Genomic DNA, 17,147 nt, shown 5'->3' with positions numbered 1-17,147 from the left:
CTTCCCACCACGCTTCCTCCAGACCTAAGAGGGATGATTGTTGGGTGTGTGGCAGGAAAGCCCTTCCTGGGAAACTAGCCTGTGGCCAGTGCTTTCTGGAAGCCACAGCAGAAAGACAAGGTTCCTCTAGTTCCATTAAGGATCTAATCAAGGAGTCTATCAGAGAATTGGCCTCAGCGCAGAACACTCCCGCCTCCCCTCCCGCTGATCAGGAGGTTGCAGGGACATCCACCCCTCATCCCGAGGGAAATATCTCAGAGGATGAGTCAGTCCTGAATGAGGAGGACCTTTCAACCTTTGACTTTGGCCTAGTGGAGCCCTTTGTGGTAGCAGTCAAGGACGCTATTCAATGGGAGGAGGATCCTGAACCTCCGTCCAAATCAAAAAAATACTTTCCTCACCTGACTAAAAAAGTTTAAAATTTTCCCCTGATGGAAGAGATTAAGGGAGTTATCCTAGGAGAATGGCAAAGGGTGGATAAGAGGCCAGTCGCCTTTAACCGTCTTCAGAAATTATACCCATTAGCCAAATCGGATGCTAAACTCTTTGACTCTGTCCCGTCTGTAGACGCTTCAGTCATGAGACTAGCCAAGAATACGACCTTGCCTTTAGAAGACGCGGTCTCCTTCAAGGATGCATTGGATCGAAGGATCGACACAGATCTCAAAAAAGTTTACCAGGCAACCGGAGGGGCCTGCAAGCCGGCAGTAGCCTTATCATCTATTTCTAGAGCTACCAAAGTATGGTCGAATAACATCGAGACAGCCCTCAGGGCTGGCATTGACACCGAAGAAATTATAAAGGCCTTGGATGAGCTGAAGTTGGCCTCAGATTTTATGGCGGAGGCGGCCATAGAGGTTCCTGAGATGTTCATCTAGAGCCATGCTGTATTCTATCACAGCCAGAAGGGCCCTGTGGCTGAAACCATGGGCGGCAGACGCATCGTCTAAACAGTCATGGTGTCGCATCCCGTACGACGGGAAGGCACTGTTCGGGGAGAAAATGGACTCCGCAATCACCAGAGTCACAGGGAGTAAGAGTGGTCTGATCCCTCAAGACAGAAGCAGAAGAAAGAGGTTTGCTCCCAAACCAGCGGGCCAGCAGAGGGGAAGGGACTCAAGATTTTACTGCCCGGGTAGAGAATTCAGACGGGGCTGGAAGGGCTCACAAGCCTCCTTCCTTAGGCTGGGAAAGCCAAAACCCGCAACTTCAGTTGGGGATAATCAGAAGTCTTTTTGACTGCCCTACCGCCCAGACCAGCGTAGTGGGAGCAAGACTAAAAACCTATGCGCAGGTCTGGGTGGAAGGCTGCACAGACCAATGGGTAGTGTCCACTATTCTCCAGGGTCATTTTTGGAGATTCAAGACACGCCCTCCACCATTTTCCTTTCAAAACACCAAAATCCCGGCCTCCAAGGAGAAAAAGGAAGTATTATTTCAATACATCCAGTGTGACGGTATTGGTATGATATCCCCGTCAAAGTCTTCCCTTCTCCCCATAAAGATAATCACCCAATATTCCACGAGGAGGGATATTCCTGGGATCGCCCAATAAGCCACACATGCCAAGCTTACTGCTGGAACAAGACAGACTTTAATGGTTTTCTTCTCAGCTTTTTATACAGTCCAAGACATTCAAGCAACAATGAAATCTCCACCCCCCCCCCTAATCACACACTAAGGCTAATTACTAAAACATTCTAGACAGGTCGGCACCGACCGACAATTATCATGTCTAATCACTGCACATTTCTTAAACAGCATAACAACAAACCACCTTCACACACTGAGTTTCCTAAGCAGACGTTTCGTCTGCATCCAGTTTGACACCTATTAACACCTCGGAGTATCACTAGGTTGTAGACAGGGTTATCACACAATTAAAGGCCTTTCAAAAGCTAGCCTTATTTAACATATGAACAGTCTTTACAGAGAGATGAATCACACATGAACACCTGTTACCTCTAACCCACAGCATTAAATTAGCAGGGAGAATTAAACTGGAGCATATATAGGCAATTGCATCACATCCAGATACTCCTGCAGCAGAAGGCAGTTCTACCAGTACCGGAGTCAGAGATAAACTCGGGATTTTACTCTCCAGTCTTTTTAGTGCCCAAGAAGACGGGAGGGTGGAGACCCGTGTTAGATCTGAAGAGGCTAAACAAGTATATTCGTTTAGAGCACTTCAAGATGGAATCGCTAAACACCCCCATCCACAGCCAGTTCCAACATTTCTTACGTTTCAAAGTGGGCAGTCTACATCTACAGTTCCAATGTCTCCCGTTTGGAATCTCGTCGGCACCCAGAACCTTTTCAAAAGTCTTAGGAGCCATCCTGGCCCCCCTCCGGGAAAGGGGGATACGAGTGTTGTACTATCTGGATGATATACTGGTTCTGTCACAACACAAGAGTACCTTGGAGGAACACACTCAAACAGTGCTAACCTTGACCAGGTTCGGTTGGCTGATCAACTTTGCAAAAAGCCAACTAACACCAACACAAAGGATGGTGTACTTGGAAGCCTTATTCAGCACCCCGGAGAGAGCAGTCTCTCTTCCTCCCGAGAAAATTCCAGCTTTAATCCAGAAGGTGAAGAAGGCAATAGGATCCCACAGCATGTCAGCATCAGACTGCCTGAGTCTCACAGGCTCCCTCGCGTCGTGCATCCCTATGATAAAATGGGCCAGATGGCACCTGCGGGACTTCCAACTGGGTTTCCTGGCACAGTGGGGGAAAAAACACCTCAGGCAGAGGATAATTGTTACCTCCTCTATGAAGTCCAGCCTCTGGTGGTGGACAAGGCCTTTCAAATCTGTTAGTACCTCGGTCCCTCGGGCCGGTTACCTGGACCGTTCTTACCTCGGATGCCAGTCAGCTCGGTTGGGGGGCCCACTCTCAAAGCAAATTAGTTCAAGGGAAGTGGCCATTCAGTGCGGAGGGGGTGATTTCCAACATCCTGGAGCTAAGGGCCGCTTGGATGGCGTTCCTGCATTTAGCCCCTCTCCTCAGAGGCAAATCAATCCTTCTCCAAATGGACAACAGAGCAGCAGTGGCTTACGTCCAGAACCAATGGGGCACACACAGCAGATCACTATTCAGCGAGGTGACCCCAATAATTTCTTGGGCGGAGAAGAATCTATGCGACCTAAGAGCATCCTATATTCCAGGTCCCGAAAACCAATTGCCGATCGCCTGTCAAGGTCGTTCGTGAACAACAACGAGTGGTCGCTAGACCAAGAAGTCTTCAATACAGTATGCCGGCAGTGGGGGACTCCCCAAATAGATCTATTTGCCTCACCTCTCAAGGCGAAAACCCCACTGTTTTTCTCGAGGGGTCCATGTCCGGCTTCGGCAGGGGTGGACGCCTTGATACAGCCATGGACATTCCGGTTGGGGTATGCCTTTCCCCCAACACCCTTAATACTACGTTTTCTCCAACGTCTGATGAAGGAGGATGTCACCATTCTAGCGATAATTCCATACTGGCCGAAGAGACCCTGGTTCCCGCTCTTGGTCAGTCTGGCACTGGGCAATCCGCTTCCTCTACCTCACAAGAGCAGCCTGCTGTCACAAGGAGCTTTCCTTCACCGACGCCCAGAAATTCTGGGTTTGATGGCCTGGAGATTGAGCGGAGGAGGCTGGGCAACTTAGGATGTTCTCAGGAGGTGATTCAAACTCTCCTTCAGGCAAGGAAATCATCCACAAATGCCACTTACTACAGGATATGGAAGAGGTTTGGGAGCCCTGGCAGATTCCAACCAATTCAACCCTCTAATTCCCAGAATCCATAATGTGCTGCTATTTCTACAGTCAGGTTTGGACCTAGGTTTAGGCCACAGCACACTAAAGGTCCAGGTGTCTGCCATCTCAGCCTTAACAGATACCAGATGGGCTCATGACCCACTGGTCGATCGTTTTCTGAAGGCGTTCCTAAGATTACGCCCCCCTAGGAAGACGTTATATCCCAAGTGGGATCTTACTGTAGTGTTAGAGGCGTTGGCACGTCCGCCCTTCGCTCCCACAGAGGAATGCTCACTAGAGGATATCACTTGGAAGACGGCCTTCTTAATTGCCGTCACGTCGGGACGCAGAATATCGGAGATCCAAGCTCTTGGTGCTCAGGAACCCTATATCACCTTCTTCCCAGACAGGGTGGTTTTGCAGCCCATTCATCAATTCATTCCCAAAGTGCCTTCGGCCTTTCATCTTAATCAGGAATGGGTCCTGCCAGCAGACCTACACGAGCTAGATGTGGCCAGGTCCTTAAAACACTAAGTAAAACTCACGCAGGGGTTCCGGAAGGACCAACGACTCTTTATCATCCCCAGAGGGGCAAGGAAAGGAGAAGCAGCTTCCAAAACAACAGTAGCTAACTGGATTGTGAGACTTATCCAAAACACCTATCGGGCTAGTGGTCTCCATATTCCCAAAGCGGTGAACGCCCACTCGACGAGAGGAATCGCATCATCTTGGGCAGCCTTGGCGCGGGTCTCCCCGGAAACAATCTGCAAGGCGGCAAGCTGGTCCTCCTTCAGCACCTTTATAGCTCACTATAGCCTAGATCCGGCAGCTCTCACCTCCCGCGATTTTGGGAGGACGATCCGTTCTGTAATTCATTAAAAATATTTTTTGAGCAGCACCCTCCCTGTAAGCGAGTTATTTGACCATTGGTATGCTGCAATGGAGGCACCAGGAAAACGGAAAATTGAATACTTACCTTTCCGTAATTTTCCTTTCCTGGTGCCTACCCATGGCAGCATACACCCTCCCTTGCTGACTTGCTCTTTGGGTCTGAGGTCTAGTTACTAAGAATGCCTAACCGGGGGGGGGACTACTCCTTTTATTAGAGAGTTAAGAGGTCCTATGGGTCGGTCGGGGGCGGAGCCATGACCATTGGTATGCTGCCATGGGTAGGCACCAGGAAAGGAAAATTACGGAAAGGTAGGTATTCAATTTTCCGTTTTTTATTTTTTTTTTCAAAATTGTCGCTCTATTTTTGTTAATAGCGCAAAAAGTAAAATCCGCAGAGGTGATCAAATACCACCAAAAGAAAGCTCTATTTGTAGGAAAAAAAACATTTATTTGGGTACAGCGTAACACGACCGTGCAATTTAGAACAAGAAAAATTGGGTCATGGGACTTTAAATGGGGCATGGACGGGTTTGTAAAATTGTTAAGGATGTCAACAGTAAAAGATCTATCACAGTCCCATCAAGGGAAATCTCTGTGGTCAAAAGAAATTGCTTGGTGATCAATCCGAAAAAGAAATTGTCAAATGAGTCAAATGTAAACTTAATAATGTAATATGTATCATAATATATAATACAGAGATCATGCATACAAAGGCATAATACATGTAGTCATAATAACATTGATATAAAAAATATTCAAAATCCAGGACATGACCATTAAAAGCAATCACAATAAATTGACATATAGATACGGTAGACATCCAATAAAATGGGTAGATGAAAACAAAATGGTGATAAAACACATAATTGGGCAAGCTTGATCTTGGCATCCCTGAGCATAGACTCGGCGCGTTTCTTGGCGTTTAAAGCCAGTCATCAGGAGTGGGGTGCATAGCAATAAGCTTTATGTTGGGCCAAAAGTGGAATAACCCTTGCGTTCCAAACTAAGGAGTGGGATGATGGTCCTGGAATGAAATGTCTCCCCCGAAGTTGAAGCGGGGACACCTCCCCCTTAGTCCAAGGACAGACCAGCCATTGAGGAGAGCCAAGGACAGAGACGTGGGACATCAGTCAGATGAGGCAAAAGCAGCCACAGCACAATGCCAAAGGGTGAGGCAGGCGCACACGTGCACGCCACGGGAGGCGCACGCCCCCCGCTCGCCCCTGGTCCCGACCCTTGTGCCCGGTGGGCGCGTACACCGCCGGGCACCCACGATCGCTCGTTACAGAGCGAGAACCGGGAGCTGTGTGTGTAAACACACAGCTCCCGGTCCTGTCAGGGGGAGAAATGCCTGATAGTCTGTTCATACAATGTATGAACAGCGATCTGTCATTTCCCCAAGTAAGTCCCACCCCCTTCAGTTAGAACACACACAGGGAACATAATTAACCCCTTCCTCGCCCCCTAGTGTTAACCCCTTCCCTGCAAGTGCCATTTTTATAGTAATCAATGAATTTTTATAGCACTGATCGTTATAAAAAATGCCAATGGTGGCAAAAATGTGTCTGAAGTGTCCGCCATAAGGTCGCAGTAACGATAAAAAAAAAATCGCTGATCGCCGCCATTACTAGTAAAAAAAAAAATATATTAATAAAAATGCCATAAAACTATGCTCTATTTTGTAGACGCTATAACTTTTGCGCAAACCAATCAATAAACACTTATTGCAATTTGTTATACGAACAATATGTAGAAGAATACGTATCGGCCTAAACTGAGGAAAATAATTTTTTAGATATTTTTGGGGGATATTTATTACAGCAAAATGTAAAAAATATTCATATTTTTTTCAAAATTGTCGCTCTATTTTTATTTATAGCGCAAAAAATAAAAACCGCAGAGGTGATCAAATGCCACCAAAAGAAAGGCCACGTCGCAGGACCGCACAATTGTCAGTTAAAGCGACGCAGTGCCGAATCGCAAAAAGTCGCCCGGTCATTAACCAGCAATATGGTCCAGGGCTGAAGTGGTTAAACAATTGCGCTGTCTTGCGACGTATCCAAACAATTGATGACCTATTTTTCCATAAATAGAGCTTTCCTTTGGTGGTATTTGATCACCTCTGCGGTTTTTATTTTTTGCGCTATAAACAAAAATAGAGCGACAATTTTGAAAAAAATGCAATATTTTTTACTTTTTGCTATAATAAATATCCCCCAAAAACATATATACATTTTTTTCCCCTCAGTTTAGGCCGATACGTATTCTTCTACCTATTTTTGGTAAAAAAATAAATTAAAAAAATCGCAATAAGCGTTTATCGATTGCTTTGCGCAAAATTATAGCGTTTACAAAATAGGGGATAGTTTTATTATTTTTTTTTTTTACTACTAATGGCGGCGATCACTGATTTTTTTCGTGACTGCGACATTATGGCGGACACTTCGGACAATTTTGACACATTTTTGGGACCATTGTCGTTTTCACAGCAAAAAATGCATTTAAATTGCATTGTTTATTGTGAAAATGACAGTTGCAGTTTGGGAGTTAACCACAGGGGGCGCTGAAGGAGTTAAGGTTCACCTAATGTGTGTTTACAACTGTAGGCGGGTGTAGCTGTAGGTCTGACGTCATCGATCGAGTCTCCCTATATAAGGGATCACTCGATCGATGCAGCCGCCACAGTGAAGCACAGGGAAGTCGTGTTTACATACGGCTCTCCCCATTCTTCAGCTCTGGGGAGCGATTGCGAGGGGGCAGCTAGAAACGAATAGCCGCGCCCTCGTCCCGGATCGCTCCCCGCGGGTTACCGACCGCCGCATGTACCGGGGGGGGGGGGGGGGGTCCCGATCGGACCCCCGACCCGCTGAAAGGCGGGACGTACATGTACACCCATATGCCTGTACGTGCCATTCTGTGGACGTACATATACATGCGGCGGGCGTTAAACGGTTAAAGTGACGCAGTGCCGGAAGCTAAAATTTCACCTGGGCAGGAGGGGGGTATATGTGCCCAGTAAGCAAGTGGTTAAGGTTCAAACACACTTTTTTTTTTTTTTGCGTTTTAAATCTGCATGAAGAGTAGCATAAAAACACTTGTAAAAGCATATAGATACAGCATACACACAAAAACGTTTTTACAGCTTCTTTTTTTGACTTCAGATGTTTTTTCTACAGTCAAACTCTCCAGCATGTTATCCTTTGTGCCCATGCACACATAGGCTGTTAACCGTCTTTGGCTGGGGCATTTTTTGGCTGGAAAACCCCCCACAACTAGTGGGTTCTGAGAGGAAGTTTTCAGCTGTAAAAACGCTCCAACCTCAAAAAACGCTGAAAAACAAAGGCTCACCAGCATTTTTAATCCATTAAAAAAAATAAAAACCACTTAACACTGAAGAACGCTTAAAAATGCTATTGCAAAAACAGTTAAAAAAATTAAAAATTAAAAACTCACTGCAAAGCTACTGGTGTTTTTATAACATTATTATAAGGTCCAGTGTGCATGAGGCCTTAGTCTGAAGCTTTCCCTCACAGTACTCGGTTTTCCCTAGGCTATGGCCGCTGGCTGTATCACTCGGCCCCGCCCCCGCGTCATTGGATGTGATTGACAGTAGCACAAGCCAATGGCTGTGCTGCTTTCAATCAACCAATGAATGAGCCGGGAAGATGGCAGAGAAGAAGCCTGCTCATTCATGGCGCGGGATGTTTTTTTTCACATTAGTGCATAGAATGCATTAAGGTGAAAAAACATTTAGTTTTACAACCCCTTTAAGTAGATTTAATGAAATAAAACAGGTGCAATACTACATGACTAGGGCAGCCGGATAACTTACCGCACCAACCAATACAAGCATATACCACTTATCATTAAACCTTTCCCAATAATCACACTGACACCTGCTGGATTTAAAATGGCCTGGTAGGCCTTTATTAACAAATACAAAAACTGTATATATATATATATATATATACACAATCATATACATATATATATCACCCAACTTTAAATATTTAACCTATTCCTCAATTGTTAAACCTTTTAACCATACCTTGGTTGTCAGTCCCCCTGACAACCCCTGTTCACTCTTTTGGGCCTGTGGTACCCTCTTAGCTAACGACATGTCCCCAGTCGCGACTACCGACTCGAAGACCTAGCTGACCACAGACCCACCCACTTCTCCCCTGGTGGTCCAGACTGACACCAGACCACCAAGGCAGACACCATCCCTGTAACTATGCCCCCCCACCGTTTTTACCTAACCACCGTCTATTTCTACCAAACGGCAGGGGAACCCACCGCCATCCTGTACTGTCAAACCACCTAACTCCTATAATTAGGGCGGGAGGGTGGGACTTCTCTCCTTGCTTCTTCCCCCGGACTGACGATGCCCCTCCTCCAGCATCGCCTAGCTAACTGAACTCTCCTCCCCCTCTCCTCACCTCCTCCAATAGTTGTTTTCCTGTGTCCTTCTAACCACCCCCTCTAACTTTAACCCTTTCTTCCCTAAGTTCCCTACACCCTGTCATGCTGTCCTCCGCCTCCATTGCATTGCAGCTACGAACTTGTCTTGACTAGGGCAGCCGGATAACTTACCGCACCAACCAATACAAGCATATACCCCTTAACATTAAACCTTTCCCAATAATCACACTGACACCTGCTGGATTTAAAATGGCCTGGTAGGCCTTTATTAACAAATACAAAAACTGTATATATATATATATATATATATATATATATATATATATATATATATATATATACACACAATCCTATACATATATATATCACCCAACTTTAAATATTTAACCTATTCCTCAATTGTTAAACCTTTTAACCATACCTTGGTTGTCAGTCCCCCTGACAACCCCTGTTCACTCTTTTGGGCCTGTGGTACCCTCTTAGCTAACGACATGTCCCCAGTCGCGACTACCGACTCGAAGACTTAGCTGACCACAGACCCACCCACTTCTCCCCTGGTGGTCCAGACTGACACCAGACCACCAAGGCAGACACCATCCCTGTAACTATGCCCCCCCACCGTTTTTACCTAACCACCGTCTATTTCTACCAAACGGCAGGGGAACCCACCGCCACCGCGGCACAAGTGGGACCACCTCACACTTGGGCCCGCCGCCACACCAGGAAAGCCCTCCTAACGCCCTCCTCCAATCCCAGAGCCCAAAGATCGATCCCGATCGGGTTGAGATGAACCCCGTCCCCCCTCAGGTACCTCCAAGTCTCAACTTCCAAATCTGAATGGCGAACCGCTATCCCACCTTGCTGAACCACAAACCTGCCCACCTCTCTGTTCACCTTTATCCGGGCCTTATCCAAACGCTCCAATGACCTAGCCTCCCTCCAGGCCATGCGAGCCACAATATCTGACCAAACAATGATCAGGTCAGGGAAAGAGGCCCGCAGTCGGCGTATATCCCATTGTATGTCTTTGATCACCTGGCGCATCGGCCGGACGCTCAAATCATTCCCCCCCGCATGTATCACCAAAATGTCCGGGGCCCTGTCTAAGCTAGCCCCCCTGTGAACTTCGGGTAACACCTTCTGCCACATGAGACCCCTAATCCCTATCCATCGTACCCTTCCTTCCTCCCTGGGCACCCCCAGCTGTCTCCCCCCAGGCTTGACATCCGCCCTTCTTGCCCCCCAAAACACAAATGAATGTCCTAGGATCCAAATCAGACAACCTTGGGGATCTGTAAAGACATAAAAGAGAAAAACAATACCCAGCAGGACCAAAAACAACCCCCCGAAAACATCAACATCAGCATTGTCAACCACCGATACCTCATTGTTTACAACAAATGAGGCCGTACATACAGTTTATATCTATTAGACTCCCATCTGCCAATCCGCTTTACAGAATCTGCAGGCAGGCCTCCCTTTGCCGCTTCCGTTGCTGCCCCTATTCGAAACGAATGCGCCGAATATTCCCCCGGGACTAGACCCCCCTCCTTCAGACATTTCCGGAACACCGCCGTAAACTGGAACCTAGACAAACATTCCCCTTTTTGATGGATGAACAGAGCCTCCCCCCCTTTTGGGCGAACGCCCAAAAACCGTCTTACCACCTCAACCGGGCATGTTAGTGGACAATTCCCCCGGAACAACTCTATTTTTACGCCCCTACCTAGTTGATCCGTCTTCGAACGCCTAAGCCAAATCACCACCGATTCCTCCAGGCACCTAACGTCCTGCATTTGTAGTCCTCCCCCCACCAACTTGGAGGGGGAAACTAATTCCCCCACCCTGAACGCCCCAAAAAAGGCCAGAACGAAAACAGCCCGAAAAAGTATCTGCTCATAAAGCGATGCGCAAACCTTTTCCAAATTCCCCAATACCGTACCCAGGACCGCGAACGACACCGGACGCCTGGAATCCCGTGTAGTACTGCCCTTCCTGTATCCCTTTAACACCCTGCGCACCACAAAGGATTTTGTAAAATCCCTGAGGCCCGCCATCTGAAATAAAAAAGCCAATGCCGCCATCTTTTTGCTAATGGCGCCACCCGAGGTTCCCCTCTCGTAATTGCAGCACACAAAGTATAAGACCAACGCCTGCAGGTCTTCTGGATCTTCCGACCCTCCTACCTCCTCCCTAAGTGCGGACCATTCCTGCCACACCTTAGAGTAAGCTCGCCACGTTCCCTCGCTGATCGACTGCCGAATCAAACCTGCGGCGACTCCAGTGCAACGTCCCACAACTTCTGAGGGCAGGGTTCCCCCTGCCCTTCTGCCCCTGGCGCCAAGATCCGGAATTCCGCCCACTGGAAACGAGATAAAGCATCCGCCAATCTGTTATCCACCCCAGGAATATGCACCGCATATATCAAGGCATTGACTTTGAGACACTTAAGTACCAAGTACCGCAGTAACCTAATCACCGGGGGCGAGGATGCCGATATGCTGTTGATCGCCCACACCACCCCCATGTTGTCGCAATTGAAGCGCACCTTTTTATTCCTGAAGAACTCCCCCCACAATTCCATCGCCACCACGATGGGGAACAACTCCAGCAGCACCAGGTTCCGGAGGAACCCTGCTGCCCTCCAAGACTCCGGCCAGGGCTCCGCGCTCCACCGTCCGTGGAAATAGGCCCCATAGCCCACTGACCCTGCCGCATCGGTAAATAGAGCTAGGTCGGCGTTGCTGACCGGCCCCGTCTGCCACATCGAACGACCATTGAAAGAGTCCAGGAACGTTCCCCAAACCCTCAGATCGTCTCTCAGTTCATTGGTCAGGCGCACAAAATGGTTCGGCACCCGAACCCCGGCCGTGGCCCCTGAAAGCCTTCGGCTGAAAATGCGTCCCATGGGAATAATCCGACACGCAAAATTTAACTTCCCCAACAAGGATTGGAGCTCCTTCAATCGAATCTTCCGCTTCACCTGGGCCTCACTGACCTCCCTCCTCAAAGCCAACACCTTATCCTCTGGTAGCCTACATTCCATCGCCACCGAGTCAATGGTGATCCCCAAGAACACCAGCTCAGACGCAGGGCCCTCCGTTTTGTCGGGGGCCAAGGGGATCCCAAAACGTTCCGCCAAATACTGTACCGTACCTAACAGAACCCCGCAACAGCGGGAGTCCGGGGGTCCTATGCACAAGAAGTCATCCAAATAGTGGATGACGGAATTCACCCCCGCCACCTCCCTGACCGCCCATTCAAAGAACGAGCTAAACGTCTCAAACAAAGCGCACGATATGGAACAACCCATCGGCAGGCAACGATCAACAAAATACTCCCCCTGCCAGTGGCACCCCAGCAAACGCAAACTAGTGGGGTGCACCGGTAACAGCCTGAAGGCGGATTCCACATCCGTCTTTGCCATCAAAGCCCCTTTCCCGTACTTTCTAACCCAAGACACCGCCGCATCAAATGATGTATAGGTAACCGCACAACTCTGCGGATCAATACCATCGTTGACCGACCCCCCTTTCGGGTGCGACAGATGATGTATCATCCGAAATTGACCCACTTCCTTCTTCGGAACTACGCCCAACGGGGACACCACCAAACCCCCCACAGGTGGTTCCCGAAACGGGCCGGCCATCCGGCCGAGCGCCACCTCCTTGGCCAGCTTAGCCGACACCACCCCCGGATGTCGCAGAGCTGACCGCAAATTGTCCGCCACCGGAGGGACCTCCGCCAACGAACTCGGAATCACGAAACCCTCCCCGAACCCCTGCTCTAGCAAACGCGCCGCCGCCCTGTCCGGATACTTACTTAGAAAAGGCAGCATCCTTTCCAGTCTCACTGGCGTCATTCCCTTTTCCAGCGCCATCTCCGGGCCACTTCCCCTGTTTGAAACACCTATTGAACGCGTGCGACCCACCACACCCTGAGCACTCGTGCTTGAAGCGGCATGATCCTCCAAAACGACAGGTTCCGTCGTTGAACTGCCAGCACACCCCTTTCTTTTTGAGGGCCGGCGATCCCGCGGAGGAAGCGCCGCCGGCCCCCCCAGGAAAGGACTGGCCCGCAGCCCTGGTCGAGGTCATCAACCTCATCCACAGGCTAATGTCCTTATGGTCCCAGCGGATGGAGGGACGCACTGCCTTGCGCTGACGAAACTGTTCGTCATACCTCAACCACGCCAAACCCCCGTACACCCTATGCGCTTCGTGAATGGCATCAAGGTAACAGAATAGGGCCGTGCAGTTCTCGGGGGCCTTTTCCCCGATCACGCTAGCCAGAATCGCAAACGCCTGTAGCCAATTCGTAAACGTCCGCGGAATGAGCCTATACCGACGTTTTTCTTCCTCATCCTTTTTGCTCTCGTCCGGCTTCACCCGGTCGAGGTGAAATTTTTCCAACGGGAGCAGGGAAAATATTTCCACAAACTCGTCCTTCTGAATTTTTTCTCTCACCTCTGGCTTAAGATGGGCACCCAACGGCCCTTCAAAGCAAATGTAAATTTCCCCCCTAGCCGCGTCATCCAGCCGCACCTTGTCCCCGTCCTTGTCCTTGTCTTTGTCCTTGCGTTCCGCCGCCGTTCCCACGCCGTCCTTGTCTGTCTGTGTCCCTGCCACGCCCGTCCCTGGATTCGCCGGCACCGGGGGAGGGACAACTGCCGCTGTCAGCGCCTGAACGGCGGGGGCAGGAACCGAGGGGGGGGGGTACTGGAACCGGGGGGACCCAAGGACCCAGCGGGCTCGCAACCTGAGGAGCACCCCCATCTAGCCTACGCAACAATTCCCGTAAGGCATCCCACACACCCCCCTCCCCTGAGGGACTAAGCACCGCCACCCCCCCACTAATGTCCTGCGCACTAACCCCACCCCTACCCCCCGCAACCAATTTAGATGTAGTCTTACCGGTTCGGCGCGGCCGTGAAGGTCCTCCAGCCGACAGGTTCCCATAACGTCCATCCTCCGCGGGGTCCTCCGGCAGCTCCCCCTCTTCACTGCTGCTGGATCCGGTCGCCGCCTGCCCGTGTGGTCGTTGACGAACCTCCTCACTCCTTCCCCGACCGCTGGACACAGCTGGCGTTGTGACAGGTATGGGAGCCACCACCCCCCGAGGGCTCTCGTCTCCATCGCTGCTGAACTCTTCAATCAGATCATCCCTCAGCACTGCGGCTGCAGCCTGAGCACCACTGCCCCTCCGGTCAACCCTCCCAGACTCCGAACGGTGCCTGGAGGCGGGACCTCCCGACTGACGTGACTGGCCTGGTGTGGCTCCATCCGCATCACTGAACGCATCCCCACCGCGTGCGAGGCCACCGCCTGTGCCCCGAGCTAGGCCGGCGCCTGTCTGAGGGTCCTTCCCACGCCGGGCCGCCCCCCCAACCGGAACATCGCCACCGGGGACAGCCATGTGAATCTGGGCCTGCACCAACACAGGGGAGGTAGGCCTGGGCACCCGAGAGGCTCCCCCGCGCTGCGCGCTTCCCGCCGGGGGCCTACTGGGACTCCGCACCCGACGCTGTGACCTGGGGGTGTTATCAGGGCTGAAGCGCTCCGGCGGTATCGACCGCCTCGCGCGCGTTGAAGCAGGCCTAGAACCGACCGGGGCCTGCTGTACCCCCCGCAGAGTGGCGGTGATCTGGCTAACAACCCGGCTACCTCTGACATCTTTTTTCCCTTCCTTGCATTTCCACAGATGCCCCGTAGCGCTGAACCGATACACAGACACTTCTCTCCTTGCTTCTTCCCCCGGACTGACGATGCCCCTCCTCCAGCATCGCCTAGTTAACTGAACTCTCCTCCCCCTCTCCTCACCTCCTCCAATAGTTGTTTTCCTGTGTCCTTCTAACCACCCCCTCTAACTTTAACCCTTTCTTCCCTAAGTTCCCTACACCCTGTCATGCTGTCCTCCGCCTCCATTGCATTGCAGCTACGAACTTGTCTGGTGAATGCTGCATATAGATAATCTAAATCCACGAGTCTCCAATTCGCATAAAACAAAGGTGGAGGAGGGACATTGAAGGGGATACGGAGCTTGGAGGGGGAGAGCAGCAGGAGGGGGACACAGAGCAAGGATAGCAGAACGGAGGGGGACAAGGTCCCGGAGGGGGATATGGAGCACGGAAAGGCACACACAGCATGGAGGGGGACATGGAGCATGGACAGCAGCACGGAGGGGGACACACAGCAAGTAGGGGAACACGGAGCATGGACAGCAGCACGGAGGGGAAGACACAGCGCGGACAGCAGCACAGAGGGGGGACAAGGACCCGGAGGGGGAGAGCAGCACAGAGGAGGATACAGGGACAGTCAGCAAAGATCGGTGCAGCTTTGGGCGGAGTTACAAGCACTGATCACCGCTGTACAACTTTAACTAAAGCAGCTGAAAAGGGGGCAGATCAGTGCTTGTAACTCCCCCGCCGCACTGATCACCCCTGACTGCCCAATTATCAGGTGAAGCATCGGAGCATTTCCCCGAGTACAAGTATTCAGGGAAATGCTCGGTATCGGGACATCCTTACTCTCAACATAGCTTCACCATCTTATATTTCAGTCACTCTGCTACCACACATCCTTTCTATCCCATACTGGTTTTCCACTATGTTAATGTTACCGGTCCCAAAATATAGATTAAGGGAACCGATGATTGTAGACGTACTGATGTGATGTGATCATCTCGGCGGGTACTACAAGAATACACGAACAGGAAAATATATGACCATGCTTCTTTATGATGTGAAATGTTTTTCCCTTTTACATAACAATACATACAGTTTTTTATAGTTACATGTTCATAATTGCCAACATAACAACAGTACAGATTGGACTGAAATACCTTTAAAACATAGCTGCAACAATGAATACCATTATATTTTAATAAACATACATTTTCCTTTTATTTCGTGTTATAGACACTTATCTTATCTCTATGGCACACTTTAGCTGTGTCATAATGAGAGTTACACTGCATTGCTTATAAATATATACATTCTGAAGCAATTCTCTCTTTTGACCACTAGATGGCGCACCTTGCATAAATGAACAAGCAGTGTATAACCTTTCCATGTGGCTATTAATATAATTTTAACATGTGCTTCTAATATATATAACTTTGCATAAATCGGGTTGAAATATACCCATATATAACAGTCTATAAACACATGCTCTCAACACATGACTCTTTAAAATTACAATCACAACAAAACTATTGCACAAAATCTACTTAAACTTTCTCCTGCATCTGCTCTAGATGTTTAGGAATCTTTCTAGTAAAGTTTAGTAAGAATGAGAATGGTTTAAAGTACATACCTACAAGAATACACGAACAGGAAAATATATGACCATATAGAAACATGAGAAACATAGTCCATGAGAAACTGCTGACGTGCCGAGAGTCCTGTAGACAGTCAGCAGGTGCACGGTCTAGCAGACGGACGTGTGCCTGAGAGCTCCTCTCACCTGACCTCCAGTGCTCCTTCCTCCTCGCACGCTCCCTCCAGACAGCAGACAGCTAGGCAGGTGTTCTTTTTCCCCCATCCTCCTCCATCTTTTCTGATCCTCAGTCGGGTCCGGAGACGAGTTGCAGCCGTCCTTTTAAGGACAAGCCGCGGCTTTTTCCGCCCAGATAGACTGCCCCATCTGGCTTCCCCCGGCTTTCCCTCGCTCCCAGAGACATCCCTCTCCGGTCCCCCCACATCACCACTACGTTAGTTATCCCTACGCCACCTCTCCGGCTGAATATCCGCCTTTTTCGGGCGTCCGCGCTGGCCTGTTACAGTTTGCGGCAGCCGCGATCTAGGAAAGGCCGCGGCTTCATCTGCGGCCTAGCGGCGCACCGCTTCTACTCCCTCAGAACCTTCCCCTAACTGCCCAAAGGGCCCAGAAAAGCTCCCCCTACCCCTGAAGAGGACCTTTTTTCCCTGCTATCGACCCTGTCCTCCACAGCAGCACCAATCCACCCTATCCTGATAGCCACCTGCCTGGCCCCCACTGCCAGGTCGGCGGCCATCTTGCTACACCCAGCCCCACTCTCCCCTTCTCAATACTATTAGAACTTGATCCAGGGTGCGCCCAATCGCCTCTTAA

Source organism: Rana temporaria, chromosome 5 (genome assembly GCF_905171775.1).
Source record: "Rana temporaria chromosome 5, aRanTem1.1, whole genome shotgun sequence".
NCBI classification, from domain to species: domain Eukaryota; kingdom Metazoa; phylum Chordata; class Amphibia; order Anura; family Ranidae; genus Rana; species Rana temporaria.
This window is presented reverse-complemented; position numbering follows the sequence as displayed.